Here is a 20,828-nt window from a genome sequence, read left to right on the forward strand (position 1 = left end):
AAATTAAAGAATAATGCTTGACAAATATTAAGAAAAATCCGTGTATTAATAACGTAGAAAACCGCTACCATACAACTTGTCAAGGTAACTCATGAACTTATGAATTATTTCCATGCATATCTTTCAATATGTGCATACATTAACTTCATGCAAAAAGATAAATCTGTATAAAAGGTGGATTACTGTGTACACCATGGTTTGGATCAGATCAAGTGTGTATTTTAACGAACCTTTCAGATGCATGAATTCATCTGAATGTCACCAGTACTAAGTCTTACATGTCAACATTTCATGCCTTCAATATAAATAAAGGTAAATCTTAACATACGGCCTCAGGAAAATTACTTCAGTAAAGTAGACAATATCAGCTCTTTGATTTTTTACAGCTACATCACTACATGTTTCTGAAAAAAAGTTCATGAAGAGACAAAGACATCAGAAATTATGGCTACCTAAAATTTTGCTCAATTTGTGTGAACAATTTCCACTCTTAACAATTGCTTTTGGTTTCCACTGGATATTAAACTGAGATGTAATACATGCACCCTCATCAAGCATCTCATCTTTTTAAGAACTTCTTAAAGTTCTTAAACTTAGTTTCTGCACAACCAAGTCTTCCCATTTCTACTCTTTTTCACTCTGCATCATATCTGCAGTATTTTATTGTGATATCAAATAGTCTTGTAGTAATGGGGAGAGACCTTAGGTTTCCATGCCTAAGGAGAGAAGAATAGAAAAAGCTTACCTCTAAAGGCTTGGAGAAGAGCAAATCTAGTCACCAGGCCACGTGGTTCTTGTCCTGATTCTCTACTCAGGTTCCCTGGGAGTTTTACTCCATGTTCTGATCTAGTCAGTAGCCCTTATACGTTGAGGGGGAGGACGCTATTTAGTGGGGCACTAACATAAGGGTACGGATAGCTCTCAAGCCTGACAAGACACCCACAGCCCTACTTGAATAGACACAAACACAGGAATCACTGTAAATACTAATCAGATTGATCACAGGATTTTGTCTCATAGTTTCATTATTTAACATTGAATTAGAAATATTTTCCTGTGTCATTAAATAGCTGTCACTTAGAACTGTGCCCTATGACTTTCTTGTGTATGTGTCGTATTGTTTTTCAGTTAGGAATCAGTCCTATATTTTCTCATTAGTAACAAAGATGTGGAATTTGCAAAGAAGTTAAAAATAACCATGTACTGATCTCATAAAACTGTATTAAGCAATGATCTTTGTTTCCATATTTCCTCTCATTTTTTCAACACGCAGATAAAAAATTCTATATATACAGTCAAACACCACAATAAATTTACATTTTAATTAAATTTAGCTATATTTAAGGTTGAAGAATTAAAAGTTTCACATCTGATTCCTGAGTTTTTAAAATTCTCATAAGAAAGTTGCAATATCTGAATTTTAGACAATAAAATATTTGCAAAAACTTCTTGATTGGACTATTCATCAAAACATAAGTTCTCTTTCACTTTTATATCTAAAATAGATATATATATTTATACACACATAAAATAGAAATGTTATATACAATATAAACATATGTATTATACATACTTATACCTAGAAAATTAGGGTGTTTAATTCTTCTCAAATTTTTATTAATTTTTTCCTTAAAATTTTATCTTTGAAATCTCAAAAGAAAGACAACAAAATTCAATAAATGATAGCTGAAATAGGCATCTCTCACATTCAGTCACCTAGATGTGTAACCTAAGAAAACTGTAAGATGGATGCATTCACAAAACTCAACGCAGCTAGAATGCTTTATTAGTGTGTCTGTTTATATAATGATGAATTAAAGTTTTGAATTTGTTGGCCAAAAATACCATCTTCAAACATATACTCATTATAACACCTACCATGATTAAAAATATATAGCATTGGCTGGGCCCAGTGACTCACTACTGTAATCCCGACACTTTGGGAGGCCAAGGTAGGTGGATAGCTTGAGCCCATGAGTTCAAGACCAGTCCTGGCAATGTAGTGAGACCCCGTCTCTACAAAAAATACAAAAAATAACCGGGCATGGTGGCATGTAACGGAAGCCCAGCTATGTAGGAGGCAAAGGTGGGAGGACCACCTGAGTCCAGGGAGGTTGATCCTTTAGTGAGCCATGATCATACCATTGCACTCTTGCCTGGGCAACAGTAAGACACAATCATATATATATTTAAAATATTGTTATATACCTACAGATATAAATACACACACACTCAACACAGTTTAAATATAATTTGCATGCATACTGTTTGAAATTTGTACAAAATCTTCAGCATTGTCTTATACTCCTTGAATATATCTACATCCATATATACTTCTGAGTACTTGAAATTTTTTTATATTTTACTCTAGAAGAACTTTAAGGTATTATAAAGCAGAAAACATGCTGGGTCTCATATAGTGAGAAGAAATGATGACTTTTAAAAAGTCTGTGCTAGGTATTATCATCTGCTCGTTATGCACATATAATATGGACTTTTATAACCTAATGTTCAAATTCCCCTGTAGCACAACTGTTTTTGTTTTTTAATGTTAGGTATGGGGTTTCCCTAGGTTGACCAGTTTGATCTCGAACTCCTGGCCTCAAGCAATCCTCCCATGTCAGCCTCCCAAAGTGTTAGGATTACAGGCATGAGGCACCAAGCCCAGCCACTTTGTAGTATAACTCTTAAAACAAGATTTCCTCACTGATAACTTGAGTACTTTTCAAATAGAATTAATTATTCATAGAAATAATGACAGGTTTAAAATCATTGGCACTTTTTAAAACAGTTGGTAAAATCCATATAACATAAAATTAACCATTAAAATGTGTGAAATTCAGTGGCATTTAGTACTTTCACAATGCAGTGCAAGTACTACCTCTATCTAGTGGCAAATCATTTTCATTACCACAAAAGAAAACCCTGGACCCATGAAGCAGTCATTCCCCATTCCACTCTCTGCCCAGCCCGTAGCAAACACTCATCTACTTTCCCTCACTACTGATCATCACAGTAAGTGGCTTTTTCAAAGTCTTGCTTTTTTCACTTAGCGTGTTTCAAATTTCATGCATTGGTTATCTATCTTACTGATATCTATCTCTTGGATGTCTATCTTTGCTGTTGTACCTTCATCTACCCAATTTATCACCTGAAGGAGACGATTTGATGCCATGGAACTTGCTGGACCTGTAACTGTGTGAAGTAAATCATAACCAGATAGACTCAGTGAGGAGTGTATTTAATTTCTGAAAGAACAAAATTCCTGATAAGCATGGGTGGTTTAAGTTGCATTTTGTTTTTAAATGGAAAACAAAGACAAACAAAAAAAATTCAACAGTAAGACCACGTTGCACCAAACTGGACAAGTCTCCAGGCAGCCATGTTTGGTGGCACCTTTATCTCTGGTTTGCTTATTTCACAGAGGAAGGGCAGGAGAAAGGGCTCAGATAGGGCTTCCCTGAAAATGTGGAGCACTACTGCCACCGTGAGGAAATCGTTTAAAGAAAGAATACTCCAGTACAGCCTCCTTCCCAGGAAGCCTAGCTGCGGGGAAAGGCTGATCTGTGGGGAGGTGGAAGATGCTTGGCCTCCAGGTGCCGTCTTCTTGCCTTCTCCTCTAACGCCTGAAGAGTGACCTAGACATTGGTAGTATCTTGGTGTAGAACCTGGAGAGTGAAGGGCTTGGAGTGAACCAGCAGCTGCCAGGCGGTCCTGACACAGGAAGTCGTGGGGCGGGGCCTCAGTTCCTCCTATGTGGGCAGGACTGCAGGAACCCACTCAAACACACATTGAGGCTCTTGTAGGCATCTGTCTCTTCTTATCCCTTGGAGCAAGAGTCAGCAAGCTTTCTCATGCTAGCATCTTGCTATGGGTCTTTGAGTCTGGTAGAATCAGTACCGCGCACAAACAACAGGTTTATTCCAAGGGAGGTTTACAGGATTTGCTATTAACACCTTCGCACTCCAGGTTCTATAGCAAGATATTGCCAATGTCCAGGTCTCTTTTAAGGCTTTGGACAAGTAGGCAAGGACGCCCAGCATGGAGGCCAAGCCTCTTTCACCTCTTACCAGACCACACCTACCCCAACAGATAGTGCTCAGAGAACTCTGTAATGGCGTTAAACGACTGTAATTTGTTAAACGTCTTCCTCGCGATGGCAGTAGTGCTCCAGATATGTCAAGAAACCCTGTTTGTAGCCCTCTTCTCCCACCCTTCCTGTCTGAAAAAACGCCACACATACACAAAGAGCCACCAAACATGGATGCCTTCTATTTTGCCCAGTTTAGAGCCAGCTGGTCTTACTGCTGTGTTCTTTTTGTTTTCCACTTGAATTCAAACCAAGGCCTAAACTAACCACCCTTGTCAGGAATCTTGTTCTTTAATAAATTATTCTCCTGACCTAGTCTGTGTGGGTTTGATTTACTTCAGAGTTACAGGTCCAATAATTTCCGTGGCATTAAACTGTCTTCTTCAGGGGATAGCTTCAGTGGATGAACGCACAAAAAGGAGAAAAGGGCTGAAAGCTTGGAAAAGAACTCCAGCAACAATTTAAAAATCCCAGAGGTCTTTGCCCTGGCTCCCCTGTCACGCATCCAGGGAATTCTTCCTATTCTAAGAGCCTTATGTGTGCATTGTAGGAAACAATTTGGCATGAGCCGTTAGAGGAGAAACCAGGTGACGCTCCTTACTGCATGCCATGTATACTCCACAGGGCATGATACTCATAGTACATATGCTTAATTCCTGTCAAGGTGAATCAGAGTTTCATCTTATGCTCTCATCATTTAACATCAAAACACAGCATGTGCCCATGCCATTACATATTCTTCAAGTATTTCCTGAGACTTTATGGGCTGTATGTGGTTGTGTTTGTGTGTGTCTCTGAGAGTTTTATAATGTCTTTTAGGTGTAAGGATTAACTAGTAAATTAAAGAATAATGCTTGACAAAGATTAAGAAAAATCCATGTATAATAATGAAGAAGAACACTACCATACAACTAGTCAAGGCAACTTAAGAACTTTTGGATTATTTCCAGGGATATTTTTAAATACATACATACATTGTTAATTTCATGAAAAAATAAATCTGTATTAAAAGTGGATTACTGTGTACACTGTGGTTTGGATCAGATCAAGTGTGCATTTTAACAAATCTTTGAGGAGGGTGAATTCATTTGAATGTCACCACTACTAAGTCTTATATGTCAACATTTCACGCCTTCAATATGAGTAAAGGTAAACCTTAAAATAGGGCCTCACAAATATTACTTTAGAAAAGTAGACACTTATCACCTTTTTGTTTGAATTTTTAAAGATACATTACTATACGTTTCAACACAAAACGCCATGAAGAGACAAAGAGAACAGAAAGTACGGATACCTAATATTCTGCTCAATATGTGTAACCATTTTCCACTCTTAACCATTTGCTTTTGGCTTCCATTGGATATTGAACTGAGATGAGATCCACTCACCATCATCAAGCATCTCCTCTTTTTAAGAACTCAGTTTCTGCACAACCAAATCTCCCCATTTCTACTGTTTTTCATTCAGCATCCTGTCAGCAGTGTTTTATTACTATAACAGATAGTCTTGTTGTATTGGGAACAGACCTTAAGGATCCATGCCTAAGGAGAGAAGAAAAAATAAAGCTTATCCCCAAGGTCTTGGAGAAGAGCAAATCTAGGCACTGGGCCACATGGTTGTTGTCCTGATTCCCTCCCCAGGTTCCCTGGGAGTTTTACTCCATGTTCTGACCTAGTCATTAGGCCTTATATGTTGACGGGGAGGCTGCTGTTTAGTGGGGCTATAACATAAGTGCCCATATAGCTCTCAAATCTGACAAGACACACATAGCCCTATTTGAATGGACACAAACAAATGACTATAAATGCTAATCAGATGGATCACAGGATTTTGTCTCATGATTTCATTATTTAACATTGGAACAGAAATATTTTCCAGTGTCATTAAAAGGCTATGACTGGCTGGGTGTGGTGGCTCACACCTGTGATCCCAGCACTTTGGGAGGCCAAGGTGGGTGGATCACTTGAGGTCAGGAGGTCGAGATAAGCCTGGCCAACACGGTGAAACCGTGTCTCTACTAAAATACAAAAAAAAATTAGCCAGGGATGGTGGTACATGCCTGTAATCCCAGCTACTTGGGAAGCTGAGGCAGGAGAATCCCTTGAACCCTAGGCAGAGGTTGCAGTGAGCCAAGATCGTGCCAATGCACTCCACCATGGGTAACAAAGTGAGACTCCATCCGTCTCAAAACAAAACAAAAAAAACTATGGCCAGGCCCAGTGGCTAACGCCTGTAGTCCCAGCACTTTGGGAGGCCAAGGCGGGCGGATCACCAGGTCAGGAGTCTGACTGAGATGGTGAAACCCCGTCGTGGGGCGGGGCCTCAGTTCCTCCTATGTGGGCAGGACTGCAGGAACTCACTCAAACACACATTGAGGCTCTTGCAGGCATCTGTCTCTTCTTCCTGTCCCTTGGAGTAAGAGTTGTCCCTTGGGCAACAAGAGGAAAATATCTACTAAAAATACAAAAAATTAGCTGGGCATGGTGGCGGGCACCTGTAGTCCCAGCTACTTGGGAGGCTGAGGCAAGAGAATGGCATGAACTCGGGAGGCGGAGCTTGCAGTGGGTGGAGATCTCGCCACTGCACTCCAGCCTGGGTGACAGAGCAAGACTCCGCCTCAAAAAAAAAAAAAAAGCTATGACTTAGGACTGCCTCTTATGACTTTGTCGTATATGTGTCTTACTGTTTTTCACTTAGGAATCAGTCCTATACTTTCTTATTAGTGAGGAAGACATGGAATTTGCAATGAAGTTAAAAAAAAACCCTTTGGGAGGCGGAGGCAGGCGGATCACAAGGTCAAGAGATTGAGACCATCCTCCCAACGTGGTGAAAACCCGTCTCTACTAAAAACACAAAAATTAGCTGGGCCTGGTGGTGCGCAGCTATAGTCCCAGCTACTCGGAAGGCTGAAGCAGGAGGATCCCGTGAACCTGGGAGGTGAAGGTTGCAGTGAGCCAAGATCGTGCCACTGCACTCCAGCCTGACAACAGAGTGAGACTCCCTCTCAAGAAAAAAAAAAAGGGGCGGGGGGGCTGAGCACGGTGGCTCACGCCTGTAATCTCAGCACTTTGGGAGGCCTGGGAGGGCAGATCACCTGAGGTCGGGAGTTCGAGACCAGACTGACCAACATGGTGAAACCCTATCTCTACTAAAAATACAAAATTAGCCGGGCGTGGTGGCACATGCCTGTAATCTCAGCTACTCGGGAGGCTGAGGCAAGACAATCACTTGAACCCGGGAGGCAGAAGTTGCAGTGAGCCGAGATCACGCCATTGAACTCCAGCCTGCGCAACAAGAGCAAAACTACATCTCAAAAAAAAAAAAAAAAAACGGAAAAAAATAAAAATAACCGTATGCTGATCCAGAGAAAACCAATGTAATAAAACTGTGTATTAAACAATATTAACCATTTCCATATTTACTCCAATTTTTTCCTACACAATAAAAAGTTATATATATACAGTCAAACATGACAATAAATTTACATTTTACTTCAATTTAGCTATATATAAGGTTAAAGAACTAAAAGTTTTACCACTGATTCCTTAGGAGTTTTTGATATTCTCATAAAAATTTTGCAATATCTGAATTTTAGACAATAAAATATTTGCAGAGAACTTGTGATTGGCCTATTCATCAAAACATAAGATCTCAATCTGCACCTTTAAATCGAAAATATATATGTATTATACATACATAAACATATAAATACATATGTATATACAACATAAACATGTATTATACATATTTATACACAACATAAACATATGTATTATACATATTTATACCTCTGAAAATCAGGATTTTTAATACTTCTCAAATTTGTATTCCTAGTTCTTAGCACAAAACATTATCTTTAAAATTTCAGGCTGGGCGCAGTGGCTCACACCTGTAATCCCAGCACTTTGGGAGGCTGAGGTGGGTGGATCACAAGGTCAAGAGATTGAGATCAACCTCTTGAAACCCTGTCTCTACTAAAAATACAAAAAAATTAGCCGGGCATGGTGGTGCATGCCTATAGTCCCAGCTACTCGGGAGACTGAGGCAGGAGAATCACTTGAACCCAGGAGGCAGAGGTTACAGTGAGCCGAGATTGTGCCACTGCACTCCAGCCTGGTGACAGAGTGAGACTCCGTCTCACAAAAAAAAAAAAAAAAAAAAATTTCAAAAGAAAGATAACAAAATTCGGTAAATGGTAGTTGAAATAGGCATCTCACACATTCAGTCACCTAGATGTGTAACCTGAGAAAACTGTAAGATGGATGCATTCACAAAACTTACATGCAGCTAGAGCGCTTCATTAGTGTCTCTGTTTATATAATGATGAATTAAATATATGAATTTACTGGCCAAAAATATCATCTTCAAACATATACTCACTATAACACCTACCACGATTAAAAATATATGGCATTGGCTGGGCATGGTGGCTAACAACTGTAATTCTAGCACTTTGGGAGGCCTAGGTAGGTGGATAGCTTGAGCATAGGAGTTCAAGTCCAGCCCTGACAATGCAGAGAGACCCCATCTCTACGAAAATACAAAAAATAGCCAGGCATGGTGACCTACAACAGAAGCCCTAGCTACGTAGGAGGCGGAAATGGGAGGATCACCTGAGCCCATGGAGGTTGATGCTGCAGTGAGCCATGATCATGCTTCTGCACTCCACCCTGGGCAACAGAGTAAGATGCTGTCTAAAATATATATATACACATATACATATATGTGTATATACATATATATGTATATGTACATATATGTGTGTATATACATATACACACACATATTATTCACCATCACCTTATACTCTCTGAATATATCTACATCAATACATACTTTTGAGTACTTGAATTTTTTTATATTTTACTCTAGAAGAACTGTAAGAAATTATAAAGTAGAAAGCTTGTGGTAGGTCAAACATAGTGAGAAGAAATAATCACTTTTAAAATGTCTGTGCTAGGTAATATGATCTGTTCCCTAGATATATATAATATGGACTTTTATAAACTAATGTTCATATTCCCCTGTAATATAACTTGTTGTTGTTATTGTTGTTGTTGTTTTGTATTTTTAATTTTAGATATGGGGTTTCACTCTGTTGACTAGGCTGATCTCGAACTCCTGGCCTCAAGCGATCCTCCCATCTTGGACTCCCAAAGTGCTAGGATTACAGGCATGAGGCACCTGACTGGCCACCATGTACCATAACTGTTAAAACAAGGTTTTTTTCACTGATAACTGGAGTATTTTTGAAATATAATTAATAATTCATGGAAATAATGATAGCTTTAAAAGTATTGGCACTTTTTAAAACTGAGTTGGTAAAATTCATGTAACATAAAATTAACCATTAAAATGTATTAAATTCAGTGGCATTTAGGACATTCACAATGCAGTGCAAGCATTACCACTATGTAGTGGCAAATCATTTTCATTACCACAAAAGAAAATCCTAGACCCATCAGTTAGCCATTCCCCATTCCACTCTCTGCCCAGTCCCTGGCAAACACTCATCTGATTTCCCTCACTACTGATCATCACAACAAGTGGCCTTGTTGGTCTTGTTGCCAGAATCAGGAGACCAGAGAGACCAACGGGTGGAATAGGAGGATTTTACTAGGTGGTCACCAACTCAGCAGATTAACGTCCAAAGGCTGAGCCCGAACCAAGACAGGGTTTGACTTTCATACATATATCTGAAAAGGGCCCAAAACCTGTAAAGCAGGTAAACAAGGTTACAGAAGCAGAACAAAGGCAGTTTATCAAACAGTGACAGGTTTTACAACTCAGGCATGTCTTGTGACCTTTGCCATAACTGCACAGTTGGAAAACAGGAACTTACAAAATCCTTACAAGCTTGCAGAAATAGTTATAAAAATAGTTGTGAGAGCAGAACAAAGAACAATGGTACGGGGAAAGAATTTCAAAAGGGAAACTGGTAAAAATAACTTGTTTTTCTTTTCTTTTCTTTCTTTTTTTTTTTTTTTGAGATAAAGTCTCACCCTTGTTCTCCAGGCTGGAGTGCAATGGTGCAACCTCGGCTCACTGCAACCTCCTCCTCCCGGGTTAAAGCGATTCTCCTGCCTCTGCCTTCCAAGTAGCTGGGATTAGAGCTGCCTGCCAACATGCCTGGCTAATTTTTGTATTTTTAGTAGAGACGGAGTTTCACCATGTTGGCCAGGCTGGTGTTGAACTCCTGACCTCAGGTGATCCACCTGCCTCAGCCTCCCAAATTGCTGGGATTACAGGTGTGAGCCACCGTGCCTGGCCAAGAACTTGCTTTTCTTATCCTTGCTTCTAAAGCCCATTTCTTCTGGGCCCCTGCTCTGCTGAGAGTGCTATCAAAGTCCCGACAGAGTCCTACTTATTGTTGGCTTTGGAGTGAGTCAGCCCGCACAGAGAACTAGTTTTTCTCTCTTTTTTTTTTTTTTTTTTTTGCTTTTACATCTCCTATTTCAGTCCTGCTTCTTTCACTTAGAGTTTCGAATTTCATGAATTGGTTTTCTATCTCTTTGATATCTATCTGTTAGATACCTGTCTTTGTATTTGTACCTTCATCCACCCAATTATCATCTGAAAGAGACAGTTTGATACCATGGAACTTCCAGGACCTGTAACTGTGTGAGGTAAATCATACCCATATAGATTCAGTGAAGAGTATATTTAATTTCTGAAAGAACAGGATTCTTGAGAAGCTTGAGTGGTTTAGGCCTCATTTTGCGTTCAGATGGAAAAAAAAAAAAGGGAAAAATTCAACAGTAAGACCAGGTTGCACCAAACTGGACAAATCTCCAGGCAGCCATGTTGGGTGGCGCCTTTGTCTCTGGGTGGCGTTTTTTCAGACAGGAAGGGCGGGAGAAAAGGGCTCCAAGAGAGGGATTCCTTGACAATGTGGAACACTACTGCCACCATGAGGAAATCGTTTCAAAACGCCATTACAGCGTCCTTCCCGGAAAGAGTTGCTGTGGGGGAAGTCTGAACTGTGGGAGGTGGCAGCCGCTTGGGCTCCAGGCTAGGTCTTCTTGCTTTCTCCTCTATGGCCTGAAGAAAGGGCTTAATATTGGTGGTATCTTGGTGTAGAACCTGGAGAGCGAGGGGCTTAGAGTAAACCAGCAGCTGCCAGGCGATCCTGGCACAGGAAGAGGTGGGGCGGGGCCTCGGTTCCGCCAAGTGTGGGCAGGACTGCAGGAACCCATTCAAACACACATGGAGGCTCTCGTGGGCATCTGTCTCTTCTTCCTGTCCCTTGGAGCAAGAGTCAGCAGGCTTTCTTGTACTAGCATCTTGCTACGGGTCTTTGGGTCTCTGGTAGCACCAGTACCACGCACAAACAGATTTATTCCCAGGGGAGTTTACAGGATTTGCTATTAGAACCTTCACACTCCAGGTTCTATACCAAGACACCGCTAAAGTCCCGGTGTCCTTTAAGGCCTTAGACGAGAAGGCTAGGATTCCCAGCATGGAGCAAGCCTCTTCCACCTCCCCACAGAGGAGAACTTCCCCAACAGGTAGTCCTCAGGAGAACACTGTCATAATGGCTTAGGGATTTGATAAACAACATCCTCGCGATGGCAGTAGGGCTTCAGATGTGCAAAGAAGCCCTTTTCCAGAGCCGTCTTTTTCCGCCCCTCCTGTCTGAAAAAAAAATGCCACCTGTAGACAAAGGCCCTGCAGAATGGGTACCTTATATTTAGCCCAGTTTGCAGCCAGCTGGTCTTACCGCTGAGCTTTTTCTTTTGGTTTCAAATCAAACCAAGGTCTAAACCACCCGCTCTCATCAGAAATCTTGTTCTGTATTAAAAGTGGATTACTGTGTACACTGTGATTTGGATCACACCAAGTGTGTGTTTCGTTTTTTTGTTTTTGTTTTTGAGACGGAGTCTCGCTCTGTCACCCAGGCTGGAGTGCAGTGGCGCATCTCCATTCACTGCAAGCTCCGCCTCACGGGTTTATGCCATTCTCCTGCCTCAGCCTCCCACATAGCTGGGACTACAGGCGCCCGCGACCACATCCGGCTAATTTTTTGCATTTTTTTTTTTAGTAGAGACAGGTTTTCACCGTGTTAGCCAGGATGGTCTGGATCTCCTGATCTGCCCGCCTCGGCCTCCCAAAGTGCTGGGATTACAGGCCTGAGCCACCGCACCCAGCCACTCCAAGTGTGTATTTTAACAAACATTTGAGGAGAATGATTTTATTAGAATGTCACCAGTACTAAGTCCTTTTTTTTTTTTTTGGAGACAGAGTCTTGCTCTGTGGCCCAGGCTGGCACGCAGTGGTGGGATCTCAGCTCACTGCAAGGTCTGCATCCCGGGTTCAAGGAATTCTCCTGCCTCAGCCTCCTGAGTAGCTGGGATTACAGACGTGTGCCACCACGCTCATGGAGTTTCACCATGTTGGTCAGGCTGGTCTCGAACTCCCGACCTCGTCATCCACCTGCCTCGGCCTCCCAAAGTCCTGGGATTACAGGCGAGAGCCACCTTGCCTGGCCCAGTACTAAGTCCTATATCTCAACATTTCATGCATTCAATATAAATAAAGGTAAATCTTAATATAGGGCCTCAGGAATATTCCTTTAGTAAAGTAGACACTATCAGTTTTTTGTGGAATTTTTACAGATACATCACTACATGTTTCTAAAAAAAAAGGCCATGAAGAGACAAAGACACCAGAAACTATGGCTCCCCAACATTTTGCTCAATTTGTGTAAACATATTCCACTCAGCCATTTGCTTTTAGTTTCCATTGGCTATTAAACTGAGATGTAATCCACTCACCCTCATCAAGCATCTCCTCCTTTTAAGAACTTAGTTTCTGCACAACCAGGTCTTCCCATTTCTACTCTTACTCACTCAGCATCATATCTACGGTGTTTTATTATGATATCAAGTAGTCTTGTGGTATTCTGGAAAGACCTTGGATTTCCATGCCTAAGGAGAGAAGAAAAAAAAAAAAAAAAGCTTACCCCTAAGGTCTTGGAGAAGAGCAAATCTAGGCACCAGGCCACGTGGTTCTTGTCCTGACTCCCTCTCCAGGTTCCCTGGGAGTTTTACTCCATATTCTAACCTAGTCATTAAGCCTTATATGTTGAGGGAGCGGTGGCTTTTTATTGGGGCTCTAACATAAGGGCTCAGATAGCTCTCAATCCTGACAAGACACACACAACCCTAGTTGAATGGACACAAATACAGGAATGACTATAAATCCCAATCAGATGGATCACAGGATTTTATCTCATAGTTTAATCATTTAACATTGGAACAGAAATATTTTCCAGTGTCATTACAAGGCTATGACTTACAACTGTGTCCTACGACTTTGTTGTGTATATGTCTTACTGCTTTTAAGTTAGGAATCAGTCCTGTATTTTCTCATTAGTAACGAAGACATGGAATTTGTAAAGTGAAAAGTAACCAACTGCTGATGAAGAGAAATGCGACATCATAAAACTGCGTATTAAACACTGATAACCGTTTCCATATTTACTCCTATTTTTTCAGTACATAGATAAAAAGTTCTGTATATACAGTCAACCACCACAGTAAATTTACATTTTACTTGAATTTAGCCATACATAATGAGGAAGATTAAAATTTTCACATCTGATTCCTGAGGAGTTCTTGATATTCTCATAAAAATTTGCAATATCTGAATTTTTTACAATAAAATATTTGCAAAGAACATCTTCTTTGGACTATTGATCAAAACATAAGTTTTCAACTTGGACTTTTAAATCTAATATACGTATATTTGTACATACATAAACATAGAAATACATATTTATAAACAGTATAAACATATGTATTTTACATACTTATACCTATGAAAATAAGAATTTTTAATTATTCTCCAAATTTTATTGCTAATCCTTACCTTAAAATTTTATCTCTAAAATCTCAAAAGAAGGATAAAAAATTTAATAATGATAGTTGAAACAGGCATCTCTCACATTCAGTCACCTAGATGTGTAACCTAAGAAAACTGTAAGATGGATGCATTCACAAAACTCACATGCAGCTAGAACGCTTCATTACTGTCTCTGTTTATATAACAATGCATTAAAAATGTGAATTTGTTCACCAAAAATGCCATCTTCAAAGATATACTCAGTATAACATCTACCATGATTAAAAATTTATAGCTTTGGCTGGGCGCGGTGGCTCACAACTGTAATTCCAGCACTTTGGGAGGCCGAGGCAGGTAGGCAGCTTGAGCTCAGAAGTTCAATACCAGCCCTGGCAATGTAAGTAGACCCTGTGTCTACAAAAAATACAAAAAATAACCGGGCATGGTGGGGTACAACAGAAGCCCCAGTTAGATATAGGAGGTAGAGTTGGCAAGATCACCTGATCCCAGGGAGACTAATGCTGCATTGATCCATGATCATGCCACTGCACTCCAGCCTAGGCAACAGTGAGACAGTCTCATATATATATGTGTGTGTGTGTGTGTGTGTGTGTGTATATATGTGTATAGATATATGGCATTTAAAATTTTGTAATATATCTCCAGACAGATATAAATACACACACACTTGACACAGTTTACTTTAATATAATTGGATGCATAATGTTTGAAATTTGTACAAAGTCTGCAATATCGCCTTATGCTCTTTGAATAAATATCTACATCAATATATACTTTTGAGTGCTTGAAGTTGTTTTATATTTTACTCTACAAGAACTTTAAGAAATTATAAAGCAGAAGACATACGGTAGGTCAAACATAGTGAGAAGAAATAATCACTTTTCCCTATGCACATATAATATGGACTTTTTAAAACTAATGTTCAATTTCCTCTGTAGTATAACTTTTGTTTGTTTGTTTTGCTATGTTTTGGTTTGGTTTGGTTTTTTTCAGATGGGGTCTCGCTCTGTCGCCCAGGCTGCAGTGCAGTGAAGTGATCCCGGCTCACTGCAAGCTTCCTGAGTACCTGGGACTACAGGCTCCCACCACCATGCCCAGCTAATTTTTTTTCTTTTTTTTTTTGTATTTTTAGTAGAGACAGGGTTTCACGGTGCTAACCAGGATGGTCTGGATCTCCTGACCTCGTGATCCGCCCGCCTCGGCCTCCCAAGTGCTGGGATTACAGGCATGAGCCACCATGCCCGTGGTTTTTTTATTTTTTTATTTTAGATACGAGATTTCGCTATGTTGACAGGCTGACTTCGAACTCCTGACCTCAAGCGATCCTCCCATCTCGGACTCCAAAAGTGCTAGGATTATAGGCATGAGGTGTCATGCCCCGCCACCTAGTAGTATTACTGTTCTAAACAAGTTTTCTTCACTGATAATTTGAGCACTTTTCTAAGATAATTATAATGATAGGTTTAAAAGTATTGGCACTTCTTAAAATTGAGTTTGTAAAATTCATATAACATAAAATTAACCATTAAAATGTGTGAAATTGAGTGGCAACTAGTACATTCAAGATGCCGTCCAAGCATTACCACTACATAGTGGCAAATCATTTTCATCACCACAAAAGAAAACCCCGGACCCGTTAAGCAGTCATTCCGCATTGGGCTCTCTCTCTGCCCAGTCCCTGACAAACACTCATCTGCTTCCCCTCACTACTGATCATAACAGTAAGTGGCCCTTTTCAACTTCCTTCTTTCACTTAGCGTGTTTCAAATTTCATGCATTGGTCATCTATCTCTTTGATATCTATCTTTGTTGTACCTGCATCCACACAATTTATCACCTTAAGGAGACAATTGTATGCCATGAAACTTGCTGGACCTGTAACTGTGTGAAGTAAATCATACCCAGATAGACTCAGTGAGGAGTGTATTTAATTTCTGAAAGAACAAGATTCCTGATGAACCTGGGTGGTTTAGGTCTCATTTTGTTTTCACACGGAGTAAAAAAAGGAAAAATTCAACAGTAAAACCAGGTTGCACCAAACTGGACAAATCTCCAGGCAGCCATGTTGGGTGGCGTCTTCGTCACTGGGTGGCGTTTTTTCAGACAGGAAGGGCGGGAGAAAAGGGCTCCAAGATAGGGCTTCCTTGAAAATATGGAGTACTACTGCCACCGTGAGGAAATGGTTTAAAGACTCAATACGCCATTATAGCTTCTTTCGGGAAAACCTGGCTATAGGGGAAGGTCTGAGCTGTGCGAAGGTGGAAGAGGTTTGGGCTCCAGGCTAGGTCTTCTTGGCTTCTCCTGGAACTCCTGAAGAGAAACCTGGACATTGGCGATATCTCGGTGTAGAACCTGGAGAGTGAGGGACTTGGAATGAAGCAGCAGCTGCCAGGCGGTCCTGGCACGGGAAGTCGTGGGGCGGGGCTTCGGTTCCTAGGGTGGGCAGGACTGCAGGAACCCACTCAACACAAATGGAGGCTCTTGGGGACATCTGTCTCATGTAATCGCCCCTTGGAGCAAGAGTCAGCAGGCTTTCACGTGTTGGCATCTTGCTATGGGTCTTTGGGTCTCTGGTAGCATAAGTACCGTGCAAAATCAACAAGGGTATTCCAAGGGAAGTTTACAGGATTTGCTATTAGAACCTTCACTCTCCAGGTTCTATACCAAAACATCGCCAATATCCATGTCTCTTTTAAGGCCTCAGACAAAAAGGCAAGGACTCACAGCCTGGAGCCCCAGCCTCTTCCACTTCCCCACAGACCAGTCCTTCCCCAACAGGTAGTCCTCAGAGAACGCTGTAATAACGGCGTAGAGATTCACTAAACGACTTCCTCGAGATGGCAGCAGTGCTCCAGCTATGCCAAGAAGCCCTGTCTTTGAGCCCAGGTCTTCCGCCCTTCTTGTCTGAAAAAAACGCCACCCATAGACAAAGCGCCACCAAACATGAATGCCTTCTGTTTTGCCCAGTTTGGAGCCAGCTGGTCTTAACCGCTGCACTTTTTGTTTTGCACTTGAAACCAAGGTCTAAACCACCTGCCTCCATCAGGGATCTTGTTCTTTCAAGAATGAAATATCCTCATGACCTAGTCTGTATGGGTTTGATTTACTTCAGAGTTACAGGACCAGTAATTTCCGTGGCATCAAACTGTCTCTTTCAGGGGATAAATTCGGTGGATGGACACACAAAAAGGAGAAAAGGGCTGAAAGCATGGAAAATATCTTTCCCAGTAAACAATTTAAAAATCTCAGGGGGGAGGGTGCGGTGGCTCAGGCCTGTAATTCCAGCACTTTAGGAGGCCAAGGCCGGCAGAATGACTGAGGTCAGGAGTTGGAGACCAGCCTGGCCTACGTGGTGAAACCCCTGAAACCCCGTTTCTACTAAAAATGCAAAAATTATCTGGGAACGGTGGCGGGCGTCTGTAATCTCAGCTACTCGGGAGTCTGAGGTCAGAGAATTGTTTGAACCCAGGAGAGGGAGGTTGGGGTGAGCCAAGATCGCGCCACTGCGCTCCAGCCTGGGTGACAGAGCAAGACTGGTCTCAAAAAACAAAACAAAACACAACAAAACAAAAAACATCCCAGAGGTCTTGGACCTTGCTCCCTGATCAGACATCCAGGGAGTTCTTCGTATTCTAAGAGCCTTCTGTAGTGCATTGTAGGCAACAATTTCGCATGAGTCATTAGAGGAGAAACCAGGTTACGCTCACTACCGCATGCCATATATAGTCCAAATGACATGACACTCATAGTACCTATGTTTAATTCCTGTCAACGTGGCTCAGAGTTTCATCTCATGGACTCATCATTTAACATCAAAACACAGCATGTCACTATGTCATTACATATTCTTCAAATATTTCCTGAGAGTTTATGGGGTATGTGTGTTCGTGTTTGTGTTTGTGTGTGTCTCTGAGAGTTTTATAATTTGTCTTTTAGGTACTCTCCATCTAGTAAATCAAAGCATAATGCTTGACAAAGATTAAGAAAAATCCATGTATTAATAATGAAGAAAACTGCTACCATACAACTTGTCAAGGCGATTCATGAACTTTTGGATTATTTCCATGCATATCTTTCAATATGTACATACATTGTTAATTTCATGCAAAAAATAAATGTGTTAAAAGTGGATTACTGTGCACATCGTGGTGTAGATAAGACCAAGTGTGTATTTTACCGAATCTTTCAGATGCGTGAAATCGTTAGAATGTCAACAGTACTAAGTTTATATGTCAACATTTCACGCCTTCATATAAATAAAGTAAATCTTAAAGTAGGGCCTCAGGAATATTGCCTTAGAAAAGTAGACACTATCAGCTTTTTGTTTGAGTGTTTACAGATACATTACTACATGCTTCAATAAAAAGGCCATGAAGATACAAAGACACCAGAAACTATGACTACCTAACATTTTGCTCAATTTGTGTAAACATATTCCACTTTTAGTCATTTGCTTTTGGTTTCCATTGGCTATTAAACTGAGAGACTATCCACTCACCCTCATAAAGTATCTCCTCTAAGAACTCAGTTTCTGCACAACCAAGTCTTCACATTTCTACTCTTTTTCACTCAGCATCATATCTGCAGTGTTTTATTATGATGTCAAATAGTCTTCTCATATTGGGAACAGACCTTAGTGATCCATGCCTAAGGAGAGAAGAGAAAAAAAGCTTACCGTTAAGGTGTTGGAGAAGAGCAAATCTAGGCACCAGGTCATGTGGTTCTTGTCCTGACTCCCTACCCAGGTTCCCTGGCAGTTCTACTCCATATCTGACCTAGGCAGTAGGCCTTACATGTTGAGGGGGCAGCCGATATGTAGTGGAGCTCTAACATAAGGGTACGGAGAGCTCTCCAGCCTGACAAGACACACACAGCCCTATTTGAATGGACACAAATACACAAATGACTATAAATGCTAATCAGATGGATCACAGGATTTTGTCTCATGGTTTCATTATTTAACATTGGAACAGAAATATTTTCCAGTGCCATTAAAAGGCTGTGACTTACGACTGTGTTCTGTGACTTTGTTTTGTATGTGTCTTATTGTTTTTCAGTTAGGAATCAGTCCTATATTTTCTCATTATTAACAAAGCCGTGGAACTTGCAAAGAATATAAAAATAACCATATGCTGATCAAGAGAAAAGCAATGCCATAACATTGTGTATTAAACACTGATAAACAGTTCCATATTATGGGCCAGATGTGGTGGCTCACACCTGTAATCCCAGCACTTTGGGAGGCTGAGGCGGGCAGATCACAAGGTCAGGAGTTCGAGACCGGCCTGACCAGCATGGTGAAACCCCATATCTACTAAAAATACAAAAATTTAGCCAGGCATCGTGGCGCATGCCTGTAATCCCAGCTACTCGGAAGGCTGAAGCAGGAGAATTGCTTGAACCCAGTAGACGGAGGTTGCAGTGAGCTGAGATCAAGCAACTGCATTCCAGCCTGGGCAACAGAGCGAGACTCTGTCTCAAAAACAAACAAACACACAAACAGTTCCATATTTACTCCCATTTTTTCAACACAGAGACAAAGTTCGATCTATACAGTTTATACCTAATGTAAATGACGAGTTAATGGGTGCAGCACACCAACATGGCACATGTATACCTATGTAACAAACCTGCACATTGTGCACATGTACCCTAGAACTTAAAGTATAAAAAAAAAATAACACAACAATAAACTAACATTTTAGTTGAATTTAGCTATACGTAAGGTTGAAGAAAGTTTCACATATGATTCCTGAGGAGTTTTTCATATTCTCATAAAAAATTTGCAATTTTAGACAATAAAATATTTGCAGAGATATTCTGCAATCTGTCTAAATTTTAGACAATAAAATATTTGCAGAGAACTTCTTGATTGGACTATTCATGAAAACATAAGTACTTGGCCGGTTGCGGTGGCTCACGCCTGTAATCCCAGCACTTTGGGAGGCCGAGGCGGGTGGATCTCCAGGTCAGGAGTTAGAGACCAGCAAGGGCCAACATGGTGAAACCTGATTCTACTAAAGATACAAAAATTAGCTGGGCGTGGTGGTAGGCACCTGTAATCCCAGCTACTCAGGAGGCTGAGGCAGTAGAATCGCTTGAACAGGGGAGGCGGAGGTTGTAGTGAGCAGAGACTGTGTCTCTGCACTCTAGCCTCTGCCACAGAGTGAGACTCCATCTCAAAACAAACAAAAAAATAAGTAGTCAATTTGCACTTTCTAGCATAATATATTTATGCACATATAAACATAAATACATATTTATATACAATATAAACGTATGTATTATGTACACTTATACCTCTGAAAACTGAAATTTTTAATTCTTCTCGAATTTGTATTCCTAATTCTTTCCTTAAAATTTGATCTTTGAAATCTTGAAAGACAAAAAGATTCAATAAATGATAGTTGAAATAGGCATCTCTCACATTCAGTCACCTTGATGTGTGAACTAAGAAAACTACAAGATGGGTGCATTCACACAACTCACATGTCGCTAAAATGCTTCATTAGTGTCTCTGTTTATATAATGATGAATTAAAGACATGATTTGTTGGCCAAAAATACCATCTTCAAACATATACACACTATAACACCTATCAGGATTAAAAATATATAGCATTGGCAGGGTACAGTGGCTCACAACTGTAATCCCAGCACTTTGGGAGGCCAAGGAGGTGGATAGCTTGAGCCCAGGAGTTCAAAACTAGTCCTGGCAGTGTAGTGAGACCCTGTCTCTACAAAAAATAGCCGGGCATGGTGGCTTGCAATGGAAACCCAAGCTACTTAGGTAGTGGAGGTAGGAGGACCACCGGAGCCCAGGGAGGTTGATGCTGCAGTGAACCATGATCATGCCATTGCACTCCAGCCTGGGC

General features: G+C 40.8%; 1 long non-coding RNA gene across 4 annotated transcripts in view; it reads right to left on the bottom strand.

Moving 5' to 3' along the window:
- Positions 1–20,828, bottom strand: part of LOC117077470 — a 102,674-nt gene that overhangs the window by 38,189 nt on the left and 43,657 nt on the right. For all 4 annotated transcript variants that reach the window (XR_004434781.1, XR_004434778.1, XR_004434779.1 and 1 more), the window contains 3 exons: positions 18,453–18,601; positions 12,865–13,017; positions 5,479–5,631 (listed from right to left, as the gene is read on the bottom strand). This is a non-coding gene — a long non-coding RNA (uncharacterized LOC117077470). The remainder of the gene's footprint in view (positions 1–5,478; positions 5,632–12,864; positions 13,018–18,452; positions 18,602–20,828) is intronic.

This window comes from Trachypithecus francoisi, unplaced genomic scaffold (genome assembly GCF_009764315.1).
Source record: "Trachypithecus francoisi isolate TF-2019V2 unplaced genomic scaffold, Tfra_2.0 Lachesis_group6, whole genome shotgun sequence".
NCBI lineage: Eukaryota > Metazoa > Chordata > Mammalia > Primates > Cercopithecidae > Trachypithecus > Trachypithecus francoisi.